The 14,028-nt window shown below is 48.1% G+C and overlaps 1 pseudogene across 1 annotated transcript in view; it reads right to left on the reverse strand.

Annotated features, from left to right (window-relative positions):
• LOC311137017 (ankyrin repeat, SAM and basic leucine zipper domain-containing protein 1-like) overlaps nucleotides 1–14,028 on the reverse strand; it is a 72,368-nt pseudogene that overhangs the window by 29,351 nt on the left and 28,989 nt on the right. Inside the window, exon 3 of the transcript in view lies at nucleotides 1,818–1,929. The product of the transcript in view is annotated as an ankyrin repeat, SAM and basic leucine zipper domain-containing protein 1-like (transcript). The remainder of the gene's footprint in view (nucleotides 1–1,817; nucleotides 1,930–14,028) is intronic.

A 14,028-nucleotide genomic window follows, 5' to 3' on the forward strand; every position in this document is an offset into this window, starting at 1 on the left:
AGTCAGGGGCGTATTAATCCTCATCCTGACATATTCCAGGTATTAACTTTTTACTTCCTCTTTGACCACAGGAGACATGACAGGCTCCTGAGCGTCACTGAGGATTTTAGTGCCCTGAGAACCTGTTTTCCCAAGATGTTGGTCTCAGTGGCAAACAGGTGACAAGGTTGTTCGCTCGCCGCGGGGTGCAGCCAAAGAGTGAAGGGGTGGTGTATGTGTTTGTATGTGTTTTTGATCACCAGTTCCCAGACAAGATCAGAGAATCGATACATAAACCTTTTTTTTTGTGCAAAAACTCAAAAGGTTTCAGCTGAAACTGATTTCCAGCTCTTATCCAACTGACAGGTCATTAGGCTAGAGGAAAAAGCTTGAGATTCAGCTGGTGTCTGAAAGTGTTCAAAAGCCAGAGGACAGGTACAGTAGAGGTTGCAGAGGACAAACTAGAGATGCGATCATTTAGTCTATTGTCTATGCAAAAACCCAACATCTTGCTCCTGAACAATCACACCATCTTTAGAGGTTCATTTGTTTATAAGACTGAGGGAAGGAAATGCAGCTGGTATGAATTGCTGGTCAAATACTCAGACGTAAAAGCCAAGAGGGTGGGGGGAATATTTCTCTGCCCACAAGATCCCCTGTTCTTCTTTCCTCCTTCTGTTGCTGAAACTCTGTTGATCCCCCCTTTCCACTCGTCCGCATCCTCTCTGTCTCTTGTTATCGTTCTTCAAATATTTTGTCTGGAGAGGAAACAATCAATTTCCTACCGCCTGCTCTTGTTCGCTCTCTGGCTGGTGTGTGTGTGTATATGTGTGTGTGTCGGAGGGCTCTGGGCGGTGTGTGTATGTGTGTGTGTCGGAGGGCTCTGGGCGGTGTGTGGCACAGGTGGTGGGCGTGAGGCAAGGGTGGTGGAGAGTTTGTGAGGGCAAAGGAGGTGAAAGGGAGAAGGCAAAGTTCGGGGCTTCATCCTTGGCTTGCCATGAGAAATGTCCACAGATGATGACAACAGGTAAGTGGTTCCAGAATCCCCCTCCCTCCTCTCTCTCTCCCTCACTTCTTCTCTCCATCCCTCCCTCACTTTTTGTGTCTGTGAAGCATCAGGCAGTGAACAGTACAGTGAGTTTAGGTGGTGTGCCCCCCCCCTCCATGAGTGTTTATTGTTTGTCTGTCTGAAGGGGGCCTAGGTACGTGTGCATGCAGATGCCATAACAGGACATTCCACACAAAAGGCCAATGCAGACCAGCACACACCAACCAACACCCACACCGTACTCCATGTGGTGCAGTGGTGTACGGGGACAGTGTTGACAGCAAAGGAAGAAGTCCTAAGGTAGTCAAGGCCAGGGTCAAACCAAGACATGGTTGCCAGGCAATGGGAAACACTGCCTCAATCATGGTACTTTCCATCACAGTAAACAATGTATAAAAGAGCTATCAGAACATAGAATCAGAACATAGAAAGTGTAATCAGAACATACTATTAAAGAATTAGCATGACACATTCTGTAATCTATTGTATATTATCTTCACTGAAAAGCTGTATATGAACAGGAACTCCAAACCATACTGCATGTGACCTTTTGTAATCTGCACTGTAAAAATGACAGTGTGGTCCTTTTATGTCTAGTGAACTGACATGAAATAGTGTTTTATGAGCATAGTCACCCGAGGATAGGAGGCTTACATGATCACATATCATTCCCTGTGCTGCAGAGTATAAAATGTACTGTGTGAATCTTATGATGACATTAAATGGAATTTCACTCTATAAAATGCACAGAGACACTCATTCGCACGCACACACAGACACTGTCTCTCACTTGTTGAATGTGTTGGGGTCAGCGTTTCTGGACAAGAGCAGCTCCACACATTTGACGATCTTGTCCTCGCTGGCAGAAGCCGTGCATGCAGCCATCAGTACCATGTACTGGTCTATGCGCATGTGGACACACACACACACACACACACACACACACACACACACAACATAACCGCATTAGTACTGGGACACAGAATATTCAGTAATCAATTATCACCATTTTGCATACTCTTCTTGAAATATTGACAGTGATTCCATTCAATGACGACAACTAAACGATAGAACATGTCAATGGATAAAACATCACTTTAAATCATGAGTCAATACAATAATAAAGAACCAGGTATCACACCAAAAAGAGTAGGATGAGACAGGATATTCATTAGAATTGTGAAATTGGTAGCGGGCACGTTGATGTGATCAGTATTATTTAATCTTAATCCGGGAACTGTGGTGTTCTTTATGGGGTTGACTTTCTTATCTCTGACTCGGAACACGATAAGGACTCTGTGATTTATTCTCGGTATGGAACATTTGTAAAATACCGCTTTCTGCTTTGGCACTGACTGACTGTGGTGTTGGGTTTAAAATGTTCCCAGTATTTTACAAATGTTTCATCCCAAGATTAAATAACTTTTCTCCTGGGTAACCTGGTATTTCCCGCCAAAACCTGAAGTGTCATTCTAAAGCATATACTGTAAGTATGTCTGGACTTGATTAGAGCTTTGATCGGCATGAAAATTCAAGCCTGATGCTACCTGAGCCCTACGTTAAATAAATTGTATAATCCCGACATTAAATACATTTTATGAGCCCAAGCCCAAAAAAGCCTACATGATTATCCAATACATATGGTAAGCTATAGGCTACTGTACATTGCGCACAACAGAAAAACATAAAAGCCCATAGATGTATGCTCTCTTGGGTAAATAAATTAAACAAGCTCCAGTAATCTTTTTGAGTGTGGACAGTGATTTCAGTCGCTGTAGTAGCTTATGTGTATAGTGTTGAGTCATCCGCATACATAGACACACTGGCTTTACTCAAAGCGTGTCGTTAGTAAAGTTTGAAAAAAGTAAGGGGCCTAGACATCTGTCCTGGGGAATGATGGAGCGGAGTTTGCCTTTTTGCCCAACATTTCATTTAAGGTGCTCCAAAGCTTTTCACTGTCATTCTTTGTCATTTATCTTTGTTTCATAGTATAGTTTCTTCTTCTTTTTATTCCGTTTAGTCACATAATTTCTTTATTTGCAGGTCATTTGCAAATAGATTGTGCAGCCAGACTTATTTGCCATTCCTTTTGCCTCATCCCTTTCAACCATACCATTTTTCAATTCCTCATCAATCCACAGTGATTTAACAGTTTTTACAGTCATTTTCTTAATGGGTGGAATAAGTAATTTCATAAATGTGTCAAGTGCAGCGTCTGGTTGCTCCTCATTACACACCACAGACCAACAAATATTTAAATGGTAATGGGTCTGAATTAATAACTGCTTTAGCCTATCGCCATCGCGCATTCTCTCTTCTTACCCCGTGGGTTGTTTCGGCTACTGTATTTAACATTCAGCAAACAAGAGCAAGCTTTAATCCCTCTTCGAATAGTCTATTAGTATAAGAAATGCTCCAAAACATTTCCAACAAGCTATTCTAGTCTAGCTTTTCCTGGGACTCCACAAGAGCTAAGGAGAGAGGCCAGAGGAGAGCAGGTGCGTATTGCACAAGAGTGAAGACAGAGGCTATAAATTAGAAGCTTATGCAGATTAACCCATTATTCATTAGCTAATACTGCATCGAGTTTATTACATGAAAGAGGTAGGCTAGGACATCTATATAGAGTGTCTTCAGAAAGCATTCATACCCCTTGACTTATTCCACATTTTGTGTTACAGACCAAATTCAAAATAGATAAAAAATATGTTTACACCCATCTAAACACAATACCTCATAATGACTAAGTGAAAACATGTTTTTAGAAAATTTTGCAAATTTATTGAAAATAAAATACAGATATCTAATTTACATTAGTATTCACACCCCTGAATCAATACTTTGTAGAATCACCTTTAGCGGCGATTACAGCTTTGAGTCGTCTTGGGTATGTCTATCAGCTTTGCACAGATTTTTTCAAGCTCTGTTAGATGGGGAGTGGCGGTGAACAGCAATCTTCAAGTCTTTCCATAGATTTTCAATGGGATTCAAGTCTGGGCTTTGGCTGGACAATTCAAGGACTTCCACATTCTTGTCCTGAAGCCATTCCAGCGTTACTTTGGCTGTATGCTTGGGGTCATTGTCCTGTTGGAACGTAAATCTGTCGTTTGCACTCTGTAGCAGGTTCTCATCAAGAATTTTCCTGTATTTGGCTCCATTCATTGTTCCCTCTATCCTTACCAGTCTCCCAGTCCCTGCCACTGAAAACCGTGCCCCATAGCAAAATGCTGCCACCACCATGTTTCACGGTAGGGATGGTGTTGGATGGGGGATGATCTGTGCCTGGTTTTCTACAGACATTGAGCTTTGCTTTCTGTTCAATTTGTCTCATCAGACCACAGAATCTTTAGCCTTATGCTCTGTTCTCAGTCTTTCACATGCCCTTTTGAAAACTCCAGGCGTGTTGTCATGTACCTTTTTCTCAGCAATGGTTTTCGACTGGCCACTCTCCCATAAAGCCCAGATTGGTGAAGTACTGTAGAGACTGTTGACATCTACGGACAGTTCCTTGGACTGGTTTCTGCTCTGACATGCACTGTCAACTGTGGGACCTTATAGAGACAGGTGTGTTTCTTTCTAAACCATGTCCAAACAATTGAATTGGCCACAGGTGGACTCAATCAGGTTATAGTGCCATCAAGGAAATTGGATGCACTAGAGCTCAATTTGGAGTATCATAGCAAAGGGGTGTGCATATTTACTCTACATGACCAAAAGTATGTGGACACCTACTCGTTGAAAATGTAATTCCAAAATCATGGGCATTAATATGGAGTTGGTCCTACCTTTGCTGCTATAACAGCCTCCACTCTTCTGGGAAGGCTTTCCACTAAATGTTGGAACATTGCTGCAGGGACTTGCTTTCATTCAGCCGCAAGAGCATTAGTGAGGTTGGGCACTGATGTTGGGGGATTGCAGTCAGTGTTCCAATTCATCCCAAAGGTGTTTGATGGGGTTGACGTCAGGGCTCTGTGCAGGCCAGTCAAGTTCTTCCACACCAATCTCGACAAACCATTTCTATATGGACCTCGCTTTGTGCACAGGGGCATTGTCATGCTGAAAAAGCAAAGGGCCTTCCCTAAACTGTTGCCACAAAGTTGGAAGCACAGAATTGTCTAGAATGTAATTGTATGCTGTAGCGTTAAGATTTATCTTCACTGGAACTAAGTGGCCTAGCCAGAACCATGAAAAACAGCCCCAGACCATTATTCCTCCTCCACCAAACTTTACAGTTGGCACTATGCAGTCAGGCAGGTAGCGTTCTCCTGGCGTCTGCCAAACCCAAATTCGTCCGTCGGACTGCCAGATGGTGAGGCGTGATTCATCACTCCAGAGAACGTGTTTCCACTGCTTCAGAGTCCAATGGCGGCGAGCTTTACACCACTCCAGCCGATGCTTGGCATTGAGCATGGTGATCTTAGGCTTGTGTGCGGCTGCTCTGCCATGGAAACCCATTTCATGAAGCTCCCGACGAACGGTTCTTGTGCTGACGTTGCTTCCAGAGGCAGTTTGGAACTCGGTAGTGAGTGTTGCAACCGAGGACAGATTATGTTTGCGCGCTACACTCTTCAGCACTCGGTGGTCCCGTTCTGTGAGCTTGTGTGGCCTACCACTTCGCGGCTGAGCCATTGTTGCTCCTAGAAGTTTCCACTTCACAATAACAGCACTTACAGTTGACCGGGGCAGCTCTAGCAGGGCAGAAATTTGACGAACTGACTTATTGGAAAGGTGGCATACTATATGACGGTGCCACGTTGAAAGTCACTGAGCTCTTCAGTACGAGCCATTCTACTGCCAATGTTTGTCTATGGTAGAGTGGCCAGACTGAAGCAACTCCTCAGTAAAAGGCACGTTTAAAATTCTAACAACCTGTTTTTGCTTTGTCATTATAGGGTATTGTATGTAGATTGATAAGGGGAAAAAACTATTTAGTCCATTTTAGAATAAGGCTGTAACGTAATGTCACGGTCGTTGAAGAACGGGTCAGACCAAGGCGCAGCGTGAAATGCATACATCTTTATTAAACTGAATAAACATACAAAAACAACAAAAGGCAACGAAACGTGACGTCGGAAGGCTATACACTAACAAGCCAAACTCACGAGCACAAACAAGATCCCACAACCCAGGCAGGAAAACTGGCTGCCTAAGTATGATCCCCAATCAGAGACAACGAGCGACAGCTGCCTCTGATTGGGAATCACACCCGGCCAAACATAGAAATACAAACATAAACTGTCCACATAGAAAAACACACACATGATATTCACACCCTGACCAAACTAACTAGAGTTCTATAGGTCAGGGCGTGACACGTAACAAAAAGTAAATGGGTCTGAATACTTTCCGTATGCACTGTATCAACCTTGAACAGGATTATCTATTTTAAATGCAATTTGAATGGAATTGATGGAGAGAAAGACAGAGTGCTCGCGTGCACACTGATTTAAAGCAACGATATTCGAGTGATAGGCTATTAAAACCAAACAGTTGCAATTTAAAAAAAGAATTGTTACTATTATAAAAATAAGGTGACCCACAAAAGCAAGATGGAGATGTGTAAATTAGAAGCGCATTCAGAAATATTAGTCCTAATATTACTGTAGCATAGGCTATGCTGCAGCAAATGTACCTGACAAGAAAAAAAGTAACCAGCTGATCAAAAGTGGTAAAAAGTTTTGAGAATGACACAAGTATTGGTCTTCACAAAGTTTGCTGCTTCAGTGTTTTTAGATATTTTTGTCAGATGTTACTATGGTATACTGAAGTATAATTACAAGCATTCCATAAGTGTCAAAGGCATTTATTGACAATTACATTACGTTTTTCAAGACCTCTGCAATCCGCCCTGGCATGCTGTCAATTAACTTCTGGGCCACAACCTGACTGATGGCAGCCCATTCTTGCATAATCAATGCTTGGAGTTTGTCTGAATTTGTGGGGTTTTGTTTGTCCACTCGCCTCTTGAGGATTGACCACAAGTTCTCAATGGGATTAAGGTCTGGGGAGTTTCCTAGCCATGGACCCAAATTTTCGATGTTTTGTTCCCCGAGCCACTTAGTTATCACTTTTGCCTTATGGCAAGGTGCTCCATCATGCTGGAAAAGGCATTGTTCGCCACCAAACTGTTCTTGGATTGTTGGGAGAAGTTGCTCTCGGAGGATGTGTTGATACCATTCTTTATTCATGGCTGTGTTCTTAGGCAAAATTGTGAGTGAGCCCACTCCCTTGGCTGAGAAGCAACCCCACACATGAATGGTCTCAGGATGTTGGCATGACACAGGACTGATGGTAGCGCTCACTTTGTCTTCTCCGGACAAGGTGTTTTCCGGATGCCCCAAACAATCGGAAAGGGGATTCATCAGAGAAAATGACTTTACCCCAGTCCTCAGCAGTCCAATCCATATACCTTTTGCAGAATATCAGTCTGTCCCTGATGTTTTTCCTGGAGAGAAGTGGCTTCCTCGCTGCCCTTCTTGACACCAGGCCATCCTCCAAAAGTCTTCGCCTCACTGTGCGTGCAGATGCGCTCACACCTGCCTGCTGCCATTCCTGAGCAATCTCTGCACTGGTGGTGCCCCGATCCCGCAGCTGAATCAACTTTAGGAGATGGTCCTGGCGCTTGCTGGACTTTCTTGGGTGCCCTGAAGCCTTCTTCACAACAATTGAAACTCTCTCCTTGAAGTTCTTGATGATCCGATAAATGGTTGATTTAGGTGCAATCTTACTAGCAGCAGTATCCTTGCAAGTGAAGCCCTTTTTGTGCAAAGCAATGATGACGGCACGTGTTTCCTTGCAGGTAACCATGGTTAACAGAGGAAGAACAATGATTGCAAGCACCACCCTCCTTTTAAAGCTAACTGAATCGGCATGACAGAGTGATCTCCAGCCTTGTCCTCATCAACACTCTCACCTGTGTTAACGAGAGAATCACTGACATGATGTCAACTGGTCCTTTTGTGGCAGGGCTGAAATGCAGTGGAAATGTTTTTTGGGGATTAAGTTCATTTTCATGGCAAAGAGGGACTTTGCAATTCATCTGATCACTCTTCATAACATTATGGAGTATATGCAAATTGCCATCATAAAAACTGAGGCAGCAGACTTTGTGAAAATTAATATTTGTGTCATTCTCAAAACTTTTGACCACGCCTGTACATGCATTGTCAACTGTGCTCCATATGAGATGTGCTGTCTGTCCCCACCCTGAATGTTGATGATTATGCAGATAGCAGAGCAGAAAAGTCCATAGAGAAGACAGATTTAGACATTGCATACAATTTAATAGTTCCATTTCACGTTGTGCTGTTCATATAAATAATGTATTATAATTTACCGGTTTCTCGCAGTTGTTTATCCCTCAACACAGGGGCCCCACAAGGGTGCGTACTCAGCCTCCTCCTGTACTTCCTGTTCACCCATGACTGCATGGCCACGCATGCCTCCAAATCAATCATCAAGTTTGCAGATGACACAACAGTGATAGGCCTGATTACCAACAACGACGAGACAGCCTACAGGGAGGAGGTGAGGGCCCTGGTGGAGTGGTGACAGGAAAATAACTTCTCCCTCAACGTCAATAAAACAAAGGAGCTGATCGTGGACTTCAGGAGACAGCAGAGTGAGCACGCCCCCATCCACATCGACAGGGCCACAGTGGAAGTGAAATGCTTCAAGTTCCTCGGCGTACATATCACTGACAATCTGAAACGGTCCACCCACACAGACCGTGTGGTGAAGAAGGTGCAGCAGCACCTCTTCAAACTCAGGAGGCTGAAGAAATTAGGCTTGACCCATAAGACTTTCACAAACTTTTACAGATGCACCATTGAGAGCATCCTTTTGGACTCTATCACTGCTTGGTACGGTAACTGCGCCGTCCGCAAACGCAGGGCTCTCCAGAGGGTGGTGCAGTCTGCCCAACACATCACCGGGGGCACACTGCCTGCCCTCCAGGACATCTACAGCACCCGGTGTCACAGGAAGGCCAAGAAGATCATCAAGGACCTCAGCTACCCAAATCACGGCCTGTTCACCCCGCTATCATCCAGAAGGCGAGGTCAGTACAAGTGCATCAAAGCTGGGACCGGGAGACTGAAAAACAGCTGTCATGGGTGCTGAAGGTGGGTGTGGTGCATGAATCAAGCGCAGGACGCAGAGGCTCAGTCCAAAAGACTTTAGTGCAATATTCACGTAGAGAAATAAGCACAATAAGCCCGAAGGCGAAATCACGGCGCACACAGGCGTCAAATAAACGGCGCACTAACATGTGCGAAAAACCTCTCCAAAACACTGGAGGGAAGTACGTAGCTCCAACACGAAAACAGAAGAGCAATCACACACAAAGACAAACACAACCAACGAGAACTACATAGGACACTAACGAGGACTAACAAGACACAGGTGTACAACATCAAGACAAAACCAAACGAACATGAAACATAGATCGGTGGCAGCTAGTACTCCGGGGACGACGACCGCCGAAGCCTGCCCGAACCAGGAGGAGGAGCAGCCTCGGCCGAAACCGTGACAGTACCCCCCCCTTGACGCGCGGCTCCAGCCGTGCGCCGACCCCGGCCTCGGGGATGACCAGGAGGACGCGGAGCAGGGCGTGCGGGATGGTCCCGGTGGAACTCCGACAGGAGAGATGGGTCTAGGATGTCCCTCCGCGGCACCCAGCACCGCTCCTCCGGGCCGTACCCCTCCCACTCCACGAGATACTGGAGACCCCCCATCCGGCGTCTGGGGTCCAAGATGGACCGAACGGTGTACGCCGGAGCCCTCTCGATGTCCAGTGGGGGCGGAGGAGTCTCTCCTATCTCATTGTCCTGGAGTGGACCAGCTACCACCGGCCTGAGAAGAGAGGGGTTAATATTCTTATACTCAACAGGTAGATGTAACCTATAACACACCTCGTTCAATCTTCTCAGGACTTTAAAGGGCCCCACAAACCGCCGACCCAGCTTCCGGCAGGGCAGGCGGAGGGGTAGGTTTCTGGTAGAGAGCCAGACTCAATCTCCGGGTGCGTACACCGGCCCCTCACTGCGGTGGAGATCGGCGCTCGCCTTGTGACGAAGGATGGCCCGCTGCAGGTGGACGTGGGCAGCGTTCCACGTCTCTTCCGAGCGCCTCATCCAATCATCCACCGCAGGGGCCTCGATCTGGCTCTGCTGCCACGGTGCCAGAACCGGCTGGTAACCTAATACACATTGGAAGGGGGTTAGGTTGGTAGAGGAGTGGCGGAGAGAGTTCTGGGCCATCTCGGCCCAGGGAATGTACCGTGCCCACTCCTCAGGGCGGTCCTGGCAATACGACCTCAGAAACCTACCCACATCCTGGTTGACACGTTCTACCTGCCCGTTACTCTAATAATAATATAAAACATAATATGCCATTTAGCAGACGCTTTTATCCAAAGCGACTTACAGTCATGCGTGCATACATTTTTTTTTGTGTATGGGTGGTCCCGGGGATCGAACCCACTACCTTGGCGTTACAAGCGCCGTGCTCTACCAGCTGAGCTACAGAGGACCACTCTCCGGGTGGTACCCTGAGGTAAGGCTAACCGAGACCCCCAAACGCTCCATGAACGCTCTCCAAACACGGGAGGTAAACTGGGGGCCTCGATCAGACACTATATCCTCGGGCACCCCGTAATGCCGGAAGACGTGGGTAAACAGGGCCTCAGCGGTCTGTAGGGCAGTAGGAAGACCCGACATAGGGAGAAGACGACAGGCCTTAGAGAACCGGTCCACAACGACCAGGATGGTGGTATTCCTCTGAGAGAGGGGAAAGTCTGTCACAAAATCCACCGAGAGGTGGGACCATGGTCGTTGTGGAACGGGCAGGGGTTGTAACTTACCCCTGGGCAGATGTCGGGGCGCCTTACACTGGGCTCACACCGAGCAGGAGGAGACATAAACCCTCACATCCCTAGCCAAAGTAGGCCACCAGTATTTAGTGCTAAGGCAATGCACTGTCCGGCCAATACCCGGATGTCCAGAGGAGGGTGACGTGTGAGCCCAGTAAATGAGTCGATCCCGAATCTCGAGCGGAACGTACTTCCGACCCTCAGGACACTGTGGAGGGCTGGGGTCGGTACGCAACGCTCGCTCGATTTCGGCATCGACCTCCCACACCACCGGTGCCACAAGGCAAGACTCCGGTAGTATGGGAGTAGGCTCAACGGACCTCTCCTCCGTGTCATACCGCCGGGACAGCGCATCTGCCTTACCATTCTGGGACCCAGGGATGTACGTGATTTTAAATACGAACCTGGTGTGAAACATACTCCATCGAGCCTGGCGAGGGTTCAGTCTCCTCGCTGCCCGGATGTACTCCAGGTTCCGATGGTCAGTCAAAATGAGGAAAGGGTGTTGAGCCCCCTCAAGCCAATGCCTCCACACCTTAAGGGCTTGAACTACAGCTAACAGCTCCCTGTCCCCAACGTCATAGTTACGCTCCGCCGGGCTGAGCTTTTTAGAGTAAAAAGCACAGGGGCGGAGTTTAGGTGGCGTGCCGGACCGTTGAGAGAGAACGGCCCCTATACCTGCCTCAGACGCGTCCACCTCGACCTGAAAGGGTAATGCGGGATCCGGATGCGCCAGCACCGGAGCCGACGTAAACAGGTCCTTCAGTCTCCCAAAGGCCCTGTCCGCCTCAGCTGACCACTGCAGGCGCACCGGACCCCCTTTCAGCAGGGACGTGATGGGAGCTGCCACCTGTCCAAAACCCCGGATAAACCTCTGGTAGTAATTCGCAAAGCCCAAGAACTGCTGCACCTCTTTTACAGTGGTTGGGGTTTGCCAATTACGCACAGCGGACACACGATCCACCTCCATTCTCACCCCTGACGCGGACAACCGATAACCCAAAAAGGAGACCGACTCCTGGAAAAACAGACATTTCTCTGCCTTGACATATAGGTCGTGCTCCAACAGCCTCCTCAATACACGACGCACCAGGGTTACATGCTCGGCTCGGGTAGACGAGTACACCAGAATATCATCAATGTACACGACCACCCCTTGTCCCTGCATATCCCGGAAAATGTCATCTACGAAGGATTGGAAGACTGATGGAGCATTCATCAACCCATATGGCATGACAAGATACTCGAAATGACCTGACGTGGTACTAAACGCTGTCTTCCATTCATCGCCCTCCCTAATGCGCACCAAGTTATACGTGCTCCTGAGATCCAATTTTGTGAAAAACCGCGCTCCATGCAATGACTCCGTCATGGTCGCAATCAGAGGGAGTGGATAACTGTACTTCACAGTAATCTGATTGAGACCACGGTAATCAATGCACGGGCGCAACCCTCCATCTTTCTTCTTCACAAAAAAGAAGCTCGAGGAGGCGGGAGAAGTGGAGGGCCGAATGTATCCCTGTCTCAAAGATTCGGCTATGTAAGTCTCCATAGCTTTTCTCTCCTCTTGAGACAATGGATACACATTGCTCCGTGGGAGCGCTGCTCCTGCCTGGAGATCAATCGCACAATCCCCCTGTCTATGAGGAGGCAACTGCGTCGCCCTAGTTTTACTAAACACGAGAGCTAAATCCCCATATTCAGGCGGAATGTGCAGTGCGGGCACTTGGTTTGGACTTTCCACCGAAGTCGCCCCCACGGAAACACCCAGACATCGCCCCTCGCACTGAGCAGACCACCCATCGAGAGCCCTCTGTTGCCACGAAATAGCAGGGTTATGGGTGCTTAACCAGGGAATTCCCAGCACCACTGGGTACGCAGGAGAGTCGATCAGATACAGCTGTATAGTCTCTTCATGACCCCCCTGCACACACATCCTAAGTGGCGCTGTGATCTCCCTAATCAACCCCGACCCCAACGGGCGGCTATCTAAGGCATGAACGGGAAAAGGTTTGTCAACAGGTAGGAGAGGGATCCCTAAATCTAAACAAAACTTCCGATCAACAAAATTCCCAGCTGCGCCTGAATCTACTAGCGCCTTATGCTGGGAATGAGGTGCAACCTGTGGAAAACAAACAGGTATACAAAAGTGCGCAACAGAAAGCTCTGGGTAAGTGGGACGTCTACTCACCTGGGAGGTCCCCCCAGTGCGTGGCCTGTTGTCTTCTCCCCCGGAGAACCCTCCCCAGCACCTGGCCGCAGTGTGCCCTCCATGACCGCACTTGGTGCAGGAGACAGGCCCCCTCGGGCTCCTCCTCCTCCTTTCTCTAGCGCCGGCACCCCCGAGCTCCATAGGGCTCGGCTCAGAGGTGCCGGAGGGCGGAATGGACGGACCCCCCTCGGGACGTCCACGGGTGGCCAGCAGGGTGTCCAGACGGATGGACATATCGACCAACTGGTCGAAGGTAAGATGGGTATCCCTGCAGGCCAACTCACGTTGAACGTCCTCCCGTAGGCTACATCGAAAATGGTCGATGAGGGCCCGTTCATTCCACCCTGCGTCCGCCGCTAGAGTCCGGAACTCTAGAGCAAACGCCTGTGCGCTCCTCCTCCCCTGTCTCAGGTGGACTAGACGCTCCCCCGCCGCTTTGCCCTCAGGTGGATGGTCGAACACGGCCTTGAAGCGACGGGAGAACTCGGCGTAGGAGATGGTATTGGCGTCCATCTTCCTCCACTCAGCGTTAGCCCACTCCAACGCCTTGCCCGTGAGACAGGAGATGAGGGCGGAAACGCTCTCGTGTCCCGAGGGCACCGGGTGTACAGTGGCCAGGTAGAGCCTGGTGTGTGATTCTGTCAGGGGTGCTGAAGGTGGGTGTGGTGCATGAATCAAGCGCAGGACGCAGAGGCTCAGTCCAAAAGACTTTAGTGCAATATTCACGTAGAGAAATAAGCACAATAAGCCCGAAGGCGAAATCACGGCGCACACAGGCGTCAAATAAACGGTGCACTAACATGTGCGAAAAACCTCTCCAAAACACTGGAGGGAAGTACGTAGCTCCAACACGAAAACAGAAGAGCAATCACACACAAAGACAAACACAACCAACGAGAACTAAATAGGACACTAACG

Source organism: Coregonus lavaretus (genome assembly GCF_964263955.1).
Source record: "Coregonus lavaretus genome assembly, chromosome: 11".
NCBI lineage: Eukaryota > Metazoa > Chordata > Actinopteri > Salmoniformes > Salmonidae > Coregonus > Coregonus lavaretus.